This window comes from Hylobates moloch, unplaced genomic scaffold, assembly GCF_009828535.3.
Source record: "Hylobates moloch isolate HMO894 unplaced genomic scaffold, HMol_V3 SCAFFOLD_1, whole genome shotgun sequence".
In the NCBI taxonomy this organism is placed as follows: Eukaryota; Metazoa; Chordata; class Mammalia; order Primates; family Hylobatidae; genus Hylobates; species Hylobates moloch.
This window is the reverse complement of record NW_026652276.1, coordinates 3,369,831-3,381,838: the sequence shown is the minus strand read 5'-3', so window position 1 is coordinate 3,381,838 and position 12,008 is coordinate 3,369,831.

Sequence of the window (12,008 nt, the reverse complement as noted above, 5' to 3'; positions counted from 1 at the left end):
AGGTGAATGGTAGTTGACTTAGAAACACCTGAGAAATCTACATTGTAAGAAAGAAATGGGAACATCTGAGCGTCCGAGTTGTCTTGCAGAGCTCCCAGAGGATCTGGAATTGGCACTTCTAGGTACCTCTGGAAGTAGTTGTGAGATGAGGTGAAACTAGGAGCCGAGGCCTGTTTAAGAAGCTGTTAGACTCCCCATTCCACACAGTTGGGCAACTGTGCCTACTTCAAACCCGTGAAAGACCAGAGGAGGTGTACTGCTTTCAGCCTTCAGTATCTAAAATCCATAGCTCAGTCGTATCCTCTAGCAAGAAATAAAGCAGAACGAGACTTCTTTGAGGAATCTCACCAGCCTAAAAGGAAAGACCTAAAGTTACCCATCCATAACGTGGCCCAGGACATACCCTCACACGTCTTTCAATGCATCCCAGCGAATAAAAGAGTTCTGAGAATGAAGGCTGTCAGTTTCCAGATTACAAGGGCTTAGCACACCTAGTGCCAACGCGATGGAAGGAGAAAGCATCCTGCCTTCTCCATTCCTTATCAGTGTGCACATCCAGGCACATGAGTGTGAGATTTCAGAACACCGGGGCAATGGCTGGAGGGAATGAACAGTACACATGGGGAGTATTAGGAATCAATAACTTTGTAGTCCTCAGATGCCACATAGGAAACAGGGAATGTTCTTCTCCAATTCTGAAGGAAGATTATTTCCAGATAGATTAAAAGTCATGCCAAAAGACTTGTAGGCTCTTTAAAAATGTATATTCCACACACCATGTTATTTATTTTTATTATTTTTTTGAGACAGGGTCTGTCACCTAGGCTGGAGTGCAGTGGCACGAACACTGCTCACTACAGCCTTGACCTCCCAGGCTCAAGGGATTCTCCTGCCTGAGCCTCCGAAGTAGCTGGGACCACAGGCATGTGCCACCGTGCCTGGCTGATTTTTTTGTCAAGACAGGGTTTTGCCATCTTGGCCAGGCTGGTGTTGAACTCCTGGACTCAAGCGATCTGCCCGCCTCAGCCTCCAAAAGTGCTGGGATTGCAGGTGGGAGTCACCACGCCTGGCCTTTACACACCCTTTTAAATAAAAGGACTAGAGAATGTACTCCAAAAGGAGAAAGCATAGTATAAAGGCAATGGGAGATCCAATGCAAAGAGCAAGGTGACTCCCCAGGAGCACAGCAAAAGGAGGTTCCAGGATGGCAGCCGTGCACTCAGCATAGAAGGCAGCCAGGTTGGGTTTAGTGCTGGCTCCAGAGAAGATGGCTTAACTATTAGGACACCTGTTGCCTCTGAACATATTGAGGGTTTACATAGGAGCTGAGATTGAATTATTGACAAGTACTTAGGAATCCAAGGGACATAACTCCAAGCAAAACGGGTAGGAAAGAAAAAGTTCCCACAGTAATACTACTATAGAATTTAGTTATGAATAGTATGGATATAGCCCTAAAATATAAGCACCAAACAGTAACCGTATTATGATACAAGCCTATTAGGAGAATGGAGGGCGGTAGGAGGACTGATGGGGGGTGTGTGTGAGCAAAAGCTGAATAATCGTCATTTCCCTGGGGAGAAGTGAAGAGAAAATGCCCAGTGTTGAAAAGCATTTCGCCCCTGATTGAGTGCCAGAGAGCACACCTGGGCAGAAAGCATACCCATGAGAGGCATGTGGGAGAGGCTTTGGCTTCTGTTTAAACCAGCCCAGAAGCAGCACAGCAGAGAGAAACACTGCAGTAGGGCCGAGGGCAGGGCCTTGTGGAAAGCTGTGGAGTCCCCACATTGTGGAAGCCCTTAGTGTGAGGCAAGGATGGGACCCAGCACTGGCCTCTTCAGCAGCAGGCCATCACGGTGAGGGGAGCCACACAGGAGCACCGAAGATGGGGGAACCTTTCACCTGGAAAGTATGGCGTGTGAGGGGGCCATGAGCTGCAAATGCACAGTTCAGCACCAGAGAACCTGAGGACGGGGAACCCAGCGCTGGAGAAAGGTCTCATGAGTGCAGTGAGTGTGGGAAGTTTCTTAGCCACAACTCCAGCTGCAAGCTGCATTGAATACCGGAGAGTCCACTGTGGTGCTGAGCCTTATGAGTGCAGCTGATGTGGGAGAGCATTCAGCAAAGGACTCACCTTTCTTTGGTGCCAGAAGGTTCACAACAGAAAGGCCTCATTAATGCAGTAAAGGTTGGAAAACCTGTAGCCATATTGCTAAGTTCATTCAGCATCAGAGAGTTCACACTATAGAAAGTCCTTACAAATGCACAGAAAGTGTTCCACCAAAGGTCTGCTCTGATTTAGCCCTGGAGGATTTTCAGCTTTAAAATGGCGGTATAGAATCAAGCTGGCTTCACGCCCCCAACAGAAAACCAAAATAAATACACAGTGTGAGATTTTCACCAGCAACAACCCAGGACTCAAATAAGGGAATGAGACAGATTCTGGGGCCACAGAGAAGTGAAAAAATTCCAGGCAGATGGTAGGAGAACCAGACTTCCGCATCCATGATGCCCCTTCCCCAGATTCTGCCTAGCAACAATTGAGTGGAGAATCTTTCCCTTACAGTATTAGTACACTGCTATGAAGAACTGCTTGAGACTGGGTAATTTATAAAGAAAAGAGCTTTAATTGACTCACGGTTCTGCATGGTTGGGGAGGCCTCAGGAAACTTAACAGTCATGGTGGAAGGGGAAGCAGGTGCCTTCTTCACAAGGTGGCAGGAGAGAGTGTGTGTGTGTGTGAAGGAGGAACTGTCAAACACTTGTAAAACCATCAGATCTCGTGAGAACTCACTGTCACGAGGACAGCATGGGGAAACCACCCCCATGATCCAATCATCTCCCACCTGGTGCCCTCCTTTGACACCTGGGGATTATGGGAATTATAATTCAAGATGAGATTTGGCTGGGGACACAGAGCCAAACCATATCACCAGCTCACTGGTTTTTACACTGGGAAGAGTGAGACTGAGGTGGTCAACCAGCTTTCCCACCATGCTAGAATCCCTGGCAGGAGACCTGTCCTTGCATTAACCCACAGGCAGCAGCATGACTGCCTGAAGAGAGAAATCTCTGAGGACAGGCAGTGACAAATGGGGGAGGGGGAACTACCATCCCCAGCCCTGGAGAGACTGCTCTGTAACAGCCACAGGAGACGCCAAATCAGAGTGGCTGTTCAGCAACAGCCACTGGAGGAGGTATGTTTCCCAGCTCCCTTGGGCACAAACCCCTCACCAGCCTTTTCACACTGCTGGGATAATGCCTTTGGGACCTTCCCAGGTCAGGACATGCAAAGCTCCCATCATGTACTGGAGTTGAGGTGAGCCTGGGCTTAACGTGCCACGTGGAGCTGAAAAGGAGGCAGTGACCTAGTGGTAAAGACTTGCTAAGCAAAAATACCCAATAAAACCCAAAACAAGCCAGACAGAGAAAACTGGAATAAATAATCCTTCAATGCAAGGACAGATGTGTACTCACAAGAAGCAACAGCAAACAGGCAACTATGACCTCTTCAAAAAGGACAAAGCAAAAATCTAGTGACCCTAACGAGAAGGCAGTTTGTGAGCTCTCTGACCAAGAATTCAAAATGGCAGTTTTACAGAGACTCAGGGATCACCAAGAACACAGAAAATCACTTCTGAAATTTATCAGAGAAATTTAACAAAGATGGAAATAATCAAACAGAAATCTTGGAACTAAGAAATACATTTGCTGAACTGAAGAACTCATTAGAGGCTCTTAACAGCAGAATGGACCAAGTAGAGGAAAGAATCAGTGAGCTTGAAGACTGTCTCTTTGAAAATACACAGAGGAGAAAGAAGTGAGAAGAAATGAAGATCACCTACAAGAGATAGAAAATTACCTCAAAAGACCAAATCTGAGAATCATGAGTGTTTAGGAGGGAGCTGAGCAAGGGCAAGGGGTAGAAAGCAGATTCAAAGAAATAATAACAGAGAACTTCTCAAAGCTTGAGAAGGAGTTAAACATCCAGGCATGGGAAGGTCGAGGACACCAAACAGATTCCACCCAAATAAGACTACCCCAAGGCATACACTACTCAAACTCTCAAAGATCAAGGACAAAGGATCCTAAAAGCAGCAAATAACATAAATTAATGGAGCTCTGATTCATCTCACAGCAGAATTCTCAATGGAGAACCATACCCTAACCCTAATCACCTTTAACTTGGGGGGTTTTGGCAGGAGGGAATGGAATGGAACTTTCAAAATGCTTGATGACTTAGCCCTGGAATGTGCATCACCCAGAATGTTGCTCGGAGTGCGATGAACGGAAGGAACCTCCTGCCAAATCCCAGGCTTGTGCTGCATAAAGCGATTCAGTACAGCCTGTTTGGAAGAGCTTTAAGTTGCAGGTCCAGCCTCTCACCCTCGGCAAACTCCCACCCAAGGAAGACCTCATGAATGCAGATACAGGGGAAGGCCTTCTACCACAGAGACCTCATTCAGCACCAGAATGTTCACCAGAGACCCAGTCCTTATGAGTGCAGCCAGTGTGAGGAAACCTTCAGCCAAGGGTCCCACCTCACTCTGCACTAGAAAGTTCTGGCTGGAGGAGGATCTTAGGTGTGCAGAGAATGTGCACTGTCCTTGTTTGACTTAACAGCGCATGCCAGAGAGGAGATCTGAGAGCAGCCTTTGTGGGGGTGGCCTTAGCCAGAAGTTGAACTTGTATTCACACATCCACACTGGGTGCTGCTCATGCATGGTGCTGGGTCTGTGGGAAGCTTGCAGGAGCTACATGGCATATTCCAGCCTGCCCAGAGCCCTTGCCAGAGTCATGTCACCGTCCTCCTCTACCAGCTGCTGGGGACTCCTGAGCCACCCCACTATGCTCTTTCCAGTCCCTTGAGGGAAACCCACGTAGCCTGAGCCCCCATTCCCTTCTCCCTGATTGGATGGATGGGGCATGGACATGACCTAGCTTTGGCTAAGGGGACCTTAGCCAGGGTCTTTTTGTGGCTCACAGGGATGGCTTACCTTTTTTCATGGATGTTGCTGGCCTCGTGACTCTGGGTGGATTTGTGTGGCTTCCAACTCAAACTTCTAAGGGAACTGCCTGCCTCACTAGGCTACCTTTAACTTGGGGGTTTTTGTTTATTCTGTGGAGTGGCTGAGAACAGAACTGGGGTCTGCCATCATTGGAGGTAGGGGTGGGGTGTGGAGGCAGTAGGATACAGGGAAGAGCTCTCAGTCCATTTGGCTGAAGTTTTGTTGCATAAGACCTGGGAATGACTGAAGGGCTCTGTGTGCAGCTCAGTGCTGTGGCCTGGATGGATGTCAGGATTGTTTCTGGGCCCAGGCCACCCTGAGGAGAGAGTGGTTGATAGGACAGTCTCAGCACGTCTTGGGGCATCCTGAGCTTGGTCCCTTGTATCCAGGGATGTGTCTCACACGTTCCAGTTCCGTGTGGGGAAGCTTTTCCCTGGGACTGTCAGGAGCCAGGTGCCCTGAAGTGCAGAACCTGGTGGGTGGTGTCATTGATGGTAAGACCTGCTGGGGCCACGTAGGAGTCATAGTGCAGAAATACTAGGTCTGAATTGTCGGGAGTGGGGGAGACTGCAGCAATCCTAGGGGAGGTGCCCCTTCTAACCAGGCATTCACACATGTTCAGTAGCTGCTCAGTGAGATGACAGTGCACAGAAATGCTGAGGAACTCCAGACCTGTGTCCCACAGCCACTCTCATGCGCAGAGCGAATAATCGAAAGCAGCCTAGTCCAGGGTGGAGAAGTTCACTGGGTTGCCCTGGGCCAGGGCTTCATATTCGGTAGGGTAAAGCTGTGGGCAGGAAATTACTTGCTGGGATGCCAAAGAAATTTGCGGGATAGCTGCTTGCAGGGGATGCTTTTGGACTTGCTGGGAAGCTGGAGCAGGTTGGGCTCCCGGGCAATGCTGGGCGGCTGCCTGTGGGAGGTGAACTTTTTGGAAGGCCACCTGGGACAGCCGCAGAACTCAGCCAGGATGCTCCCTGTTGGGTGCTGCTGAAACCTGCTGGAGGTAAGCTCCACTGGCGTCCCACATACCCGCGAGTGCCAAGGGAGTCGGAAGGAAGGAAAGCACAGTGGAACTAGGAAGAGAAACCTCTTCCTCTTACCAGTGTCCCTCCAGAGCCACCTACCGACAGGCTCATCAGCCCTGTACCAGCTGGCAAGGAAGGCGTGCTCCCGGATCCCAGTAGAGCACTGGGGAATGATCTGCAGGCTGGAGGAGGAGGCGTGTCATGTGCTTGAAGCAGTGTTGCAGGCTTCTTCCTCAGGGGACCCAGCCTTCCTTTCAAGAATCTTGGCCTGTGAATTGAGTTAGGTCTGGGAACTGGGAGAGAGGCTGTTGCTATCCACAGTTGTGACTCAAGTCAGATTTTTGGCTCCCAGACCTAAGGTTTTCTGCTTTTTTCCGTCAGTCAGTCCTCTTGTATTCCTAGGGATACCAAGTTCAATTAGCCACTGGCAAAGAGCCCCGCGGACCAAGGTGTTTTGATCCCCAGCGTGTGTCTGCTACCTCCCTTGGCAGACGCAACCCCCTGGTCTTTGCTGCTCAAGTCCTGGCATTTGGCCTCTGCTCCTCTGGAACCCTGTCATCCCCACTGAAATCAGAGGGCGCAGCTCAGTGGCAGCGTCTCCACCATCGCACCTGCCTGCCAAAGAGAGCAGTTGCAAAGCTTCTCAGGGATGCAGGTGCTCCCAGGCATTTCTCAGTGCCCAAGTGAAAGCAACAGTGCTTTGGAGCCTCCTGCAGTGTGTAGTTGAGAGAGAGGTGTGCAGGTCACACATGTTAAACCCAGTCCAATGTTCCCATCTCCCTACGCCTCTGGAATCCCTCCTCCATGCTGGGAAAACTCTAGCATCTCAACCGTGTTAAGTGTAGGTCATTTCTGAGTTCAAGTTTCAGTCAAACAATCAAATAAGCAGTTAGAGCCATGTGGCTTGTTCCTGGGGCGTGCCTCATTGATGGATCCAGTACCTGGAGTGGTGTGAACCTTCTGCTTCAAGGCGAGAGACCACAATTCGTGGTGATGTCAGATCACGGGATTTTTTTTTTTTTTTTTTTGAGACAGGGTCTCACTCTGTCACGCAGGTTGGAGTGCAGTGGCGCAATCTCAGCTCACTGCAGCCTCCGCCTCCCGGATTCAAGTGATACTCAGTCTCTTCAGTAGCTGGGATTACAGACGTGAGCCACCACGCCCGGCCAATTTTTGTATTTTTAGTAGAGATGAGGTTTCACCACCTTGGCCAGGCTGGTCTCAAACTCCTGGCCTCAAGTGATCCACCTGCCTTAGCCTCCCAAAGTGCTGGGATTACAGGTGTGAGCCACCATGCCTGGCTAGTACCGGGATTTCTTACAAGGCTCTTTCCAACCCACTGCCTTTTGTTGGAGAAACTGATGTTATTGGCATATTTTTAAAATCATGTCCAAATGCGGCTACAGAACATGAAGAAAATATTTCTTAGAGTGAAATGCTACAAAGAGTGAACAAGGAATCCATCTGCTGCCATTCCCCTGATCCGCTCTGTCCCAGTCTCCAGGCTGCGAGGCGGGCCAGTGTGGTGTCTGATGACGCTGTAAGTCATCCTCAGGGACGAGAGCTCCAAAGGTTTAGCATCCACGTTTGATCCAAATGGTCAGAACGTCTCACAGATGGGTGTCATTTCTGAAAACCTGTAATTGTAGGCTAAAATTTTCTGATTTAGTTTAAAAAAGGAATAAAAAAGGGTAAGCAAAGAAACTGCCCGGAAGTGAGACCTGTGCTTTAGCTGGACTTAGCCATCACTGAACCAGACACAGATGCTTTGGTGAAGGGTGCAAAAAGGTCATCCCTTCATCCCTCTCAGATATGAAAGTGAGGTAGTTGACAATAACGAAAAAACGTTTTATTTATAAAAATGGGTGATCATTAACAATGTCTATTTAAAATGAGCATTCTGTGTTTGTGGATGCTGAAAGCTGAGGAATGTTACCGTTGGTCAGTGGTTCTTAATTCTGGCTGCGCAGTGACTGAGGTGTGTTAAAAAGCTCCCGATGCCTGGGCATCGTCTGGATCAACTGTGTGTTAGTTTCCTATTGTTACTAACAGATGATACAAGCTTTGTGGCTTAAAACAAGACAGATTTGTTATCTTACAGTTCTGTAGGTCAGAAGCCCCACCCGAGCCTCACTGGGCCAAAATCATGATGTGGGCAGAGCTGTGTGTTTTCTGGAAACGCCAGGGAGACTCCATTTCTTTGCCTTCTCCAGCTTCTAGAGTCTGCCCACATTTTTGCCTTGTAGCCCCCTCCTCCATCTTCATAGCCAGCAACAAAGTCCTGGCTGGGGGTCCTCACCACATCACTCTGACCTCCACTCTGCTGCCCTCCTACACTTTTTAGGACCCTGTGATGTCACGGGACCAACCAGATCATCCAGGATGATCTCCCTCTCTTAAGGGCAACTGAATAGCCACACTAATTCCATCGGCAACCCAGTTAGCACAACATATTCACAGCTTCTGTGAATTAGGATGTGGACATCTCTGGGGGCCTCTTATCTGCTGACCACAGCCGTAAAATCAGAATTTCTGGGAGTTGAGCTTGAGCCTCAATAGTTTTAGAAACCTTCCCAGTGGATTCTAATATGAGGCTGTTTAACTAGGACTGGTTATGGGGAACAGCTGGAGGGTTTCAAGAAAGGGAGTAATGCGGCCCAATCAGTATTTTAGAAATACTGCTCCAGTTACACTGTCAGGGTGGGCTGCTAGGGGAGGGAGGACTGTGATGGGCCTTGAGTCAGTGGACAAGCGACAGCTGTGGGGATCAAGGCAGTCTTGGTTTTGCTAGCCACTCCTTAAAAGGATCAAGGTTCATTACGTGAGAACTGCCCTGGGGTAAAGGAGATACACAAATATTTTGAGGAGTCTTGGACAAGACCAAGCCACAGTACAAGACACATAGTACAGCACCTCCCACCCCTAGAAGTTTTTTTTTTTTTTTTGAGTCAGGGTCTTACTCTACCACCCAGGCTGGAATGCAGTGGCACGATCATAGCTCACTGCAGCCTTGAACTTCTGGCTCAAACGATCCTCTTGCTTCAGCTTCCTGGAAAGCTAGGACTGTAGTTGCTCACCACCACATCTGGCTAATTTTTAATTTTTTTGTTTTTAGTAGAGACAGGGTCTTACTATGTTGCTCAGGCTCGTCTCTAACTCCTGGCCTCAAGGGATCTTCCTGCCTCGGCCTCCCAAAGTGCTGGGATTACAGGTGTGAGCCACCATGCCTGGACCTCCTCTAGAGTTCTTGAGCAAGGCCATGCCATCGTCAGCAAAGAATTACATGCCTTTGTGGAGATATAATCACACACCATAAAGTTCACCATTTTAAAGTATGCTATTTTAAAGTGTAACAGTTTTTAGCATATCCACAAAGTTGTGTGTTGACCACCACTGTCTAATTCCAGAACATTTCCATCACCCCCAACAAAAAACTTCATACCTATTTGCACTCACTCCCTAGTTCTATCCCTGCCAGGCCCTGGCTACAACTAATTTACTTTCAGTGTTTATGGATTTACCTATCCCATTTATACTTATGTAAATGGAATCGTATAATATGTGGCCTTTCGTGAGTGGCTTCTTTCACTTAGCATGATGTTTTTAAGGTTCGCCTATGTTGTAGCATGTGTCAGAATTTCCTTCCTTTTCATGGCCAAATAGTATTCTACTCTATGGATGCACCACATTTTGTTTATCCATTTATCTGTCCATGAACATTTGGGTTGTTTCTATTTTTTGGCTATTGCAAATAAGGCTGCTATGAACATTTGGGTACGAAGTTTTATATAGATACACGTTTTCAGTTTTCTTCAGTATACACCTGGGAATGGAATTGCTGGGTCATACATTAACTCAATGTTTAATTTTTGAGGAACTGCTGAACTGGTTTTCTCAGTGGCTGAACTATTTTACATTCCCACTGTCAATGCACAAGGGTCTTGATTGCCCTACATTCTTGCTAACACTTGTTATTGTCTGTCTTTTTGATTTTAGTCCCCCTAGTGGGGATGAATTGGTATCTCAATGTGGTTTTGATTTGCATTTCCCTAGTGAGTGATAACTACCACACATCTTTTCATGTGCTCTTTGGCTGTTTACGTATGTTCTTTGAGAAATGTATGTTTAGATCCTTTGCACATTTTAAAATTGAGTTGTCTTTTTATTGTTACTTAGAAGAGGTCTTCATATATTTTGGATACGATTCTCTTATCAGGTATTTGATTTGCAAATATTTTCTCCCATTCTGTAGGTTTTCTTTTAACTTTCTTCATGATGTTCTTTGAAGCACAAAAGCATTTAATTTTGAAGAAGTCCAATTTGTCTATTTTTCTTTTTTACTTGTGCTTTTGGTGTCAGATCTAAGAATGCATTGCTCCATCCAAGATCATGAAGGTTTATTCCCATGCTTTCTTCCAAGACCTATAGTCTCTTGGTTGTTACATTTTATGTCTTTGATCCACTCTGAGTTAATGTGTATATACGGTGTAAGGTAGGGGGCCTAACTTCATTCTTTTGTATGTAGATATCCAGTTGTCCCAGCAACTATTTTTGTTCAGTAGTCTATTCTTTCCCCCATTGAATTGTCTTGGCACCCTTGTCAAAAATCAGTTGACCATGGCTGGGTGTGGTGGCTCAAGCATGTAATCCCAGCACTTTGGGAGGCCGAGCCAGGTGGATCACCTGAGGTCGGGAGTTTGAGACCAGCCTGGCCAACATGGTGAAACCCCGTCTCAACTAAAAATACAAAAATTAACCGGGGGTGGTGATGGGTGCCTGTAATCCCAGCTACTCGGGAGACTGAGGCAGGAGAATTGCTTGAACCCAGGAGGTGGAGATTGTAGTGAGCCAAGAGTGCACTACTGCACTCCAGCCTGGGTGACAGAGAAACACTCCATTTCAAAAAAAAAAATCAATTGACCATTAATATAAGGTTTTATTTTGGACTCTCAATTCTATTGATATATTTCCAACCTTATGGCAATACAACACTCTCTTGATTATGGTTGTTTTGTAATAAGTTTTGAAATCATGAAGTATGAGTACTACAAGTTTGTTGTTTTTCGAGATCGTTTTGGCTATTTTACATTTCCATATGAATTTTAGGATCAGCTTGTCAATTTCTTCAAAAAAAAGGCAGCTGGGGTTTTTATAGTAATTGTGTTGAATCCATTGAGTATTAGGGGGAATATTTCCATCTTAACAATATTAAGTCTAATAATTCATTATCCCAAGATATCTTCCAATTTATTTAGGTCTTCTTTAATTTCTTTCAGTAATGTTTTATAGTTTTGGGGGTGCTTGTCTTGCTCTTTTTTGTTAAATTTATTTCTAAGTATTTTATTCCTTTTAATGCTATTGTAAATAGGATTGTTTTCTTAATTTCATTTCAATATGGGGAGCATAACACAGCGCCCACCTGGTAGAGTTGTTAGGACAGCTGGATGGGCCAGCAGGCAGGCGCCTTACGATGCCTGTCTTTTGAGAGATGCTCAGTGAGCACTGGCTGTCATGGCTGCTCCACCTCTCTCCCCGCTCCCCGCCACACTGAGGACCCTGAATGAGGGTGGTGCTATGGCATCCTAGTTAGAGCTTGAGGCTTCGGAGCCAGCGGGGCTAAGATTATGGCGCTAATATGCCCTAGCTGAGGGGCCTTGGGAGCATTGTGTAGCTGACTGAGCTTCTGTTTCCTTATCTGCAAAGTGGGGCTGCCAATGCAATGTCATTTGTGGGATGTTGTGAGGGATAAACGATACAATGCAGCTCAGACGTGGAGCATCATGTCTGGCCCACGCTTCACTGCATCCAGGATACCAGTGTTGATAAATGACATCACTGACTATGCCAATCACAGCTGACACTGCCATTGCTGGTGTGACGCACCCTGGCATCAGAGGTAGTAAAATGTGGACCCTGTGTCTCTTGGCATTGCAGAAATGCAGGATTTCTATCATGCAGTTGCCTCTTCCAC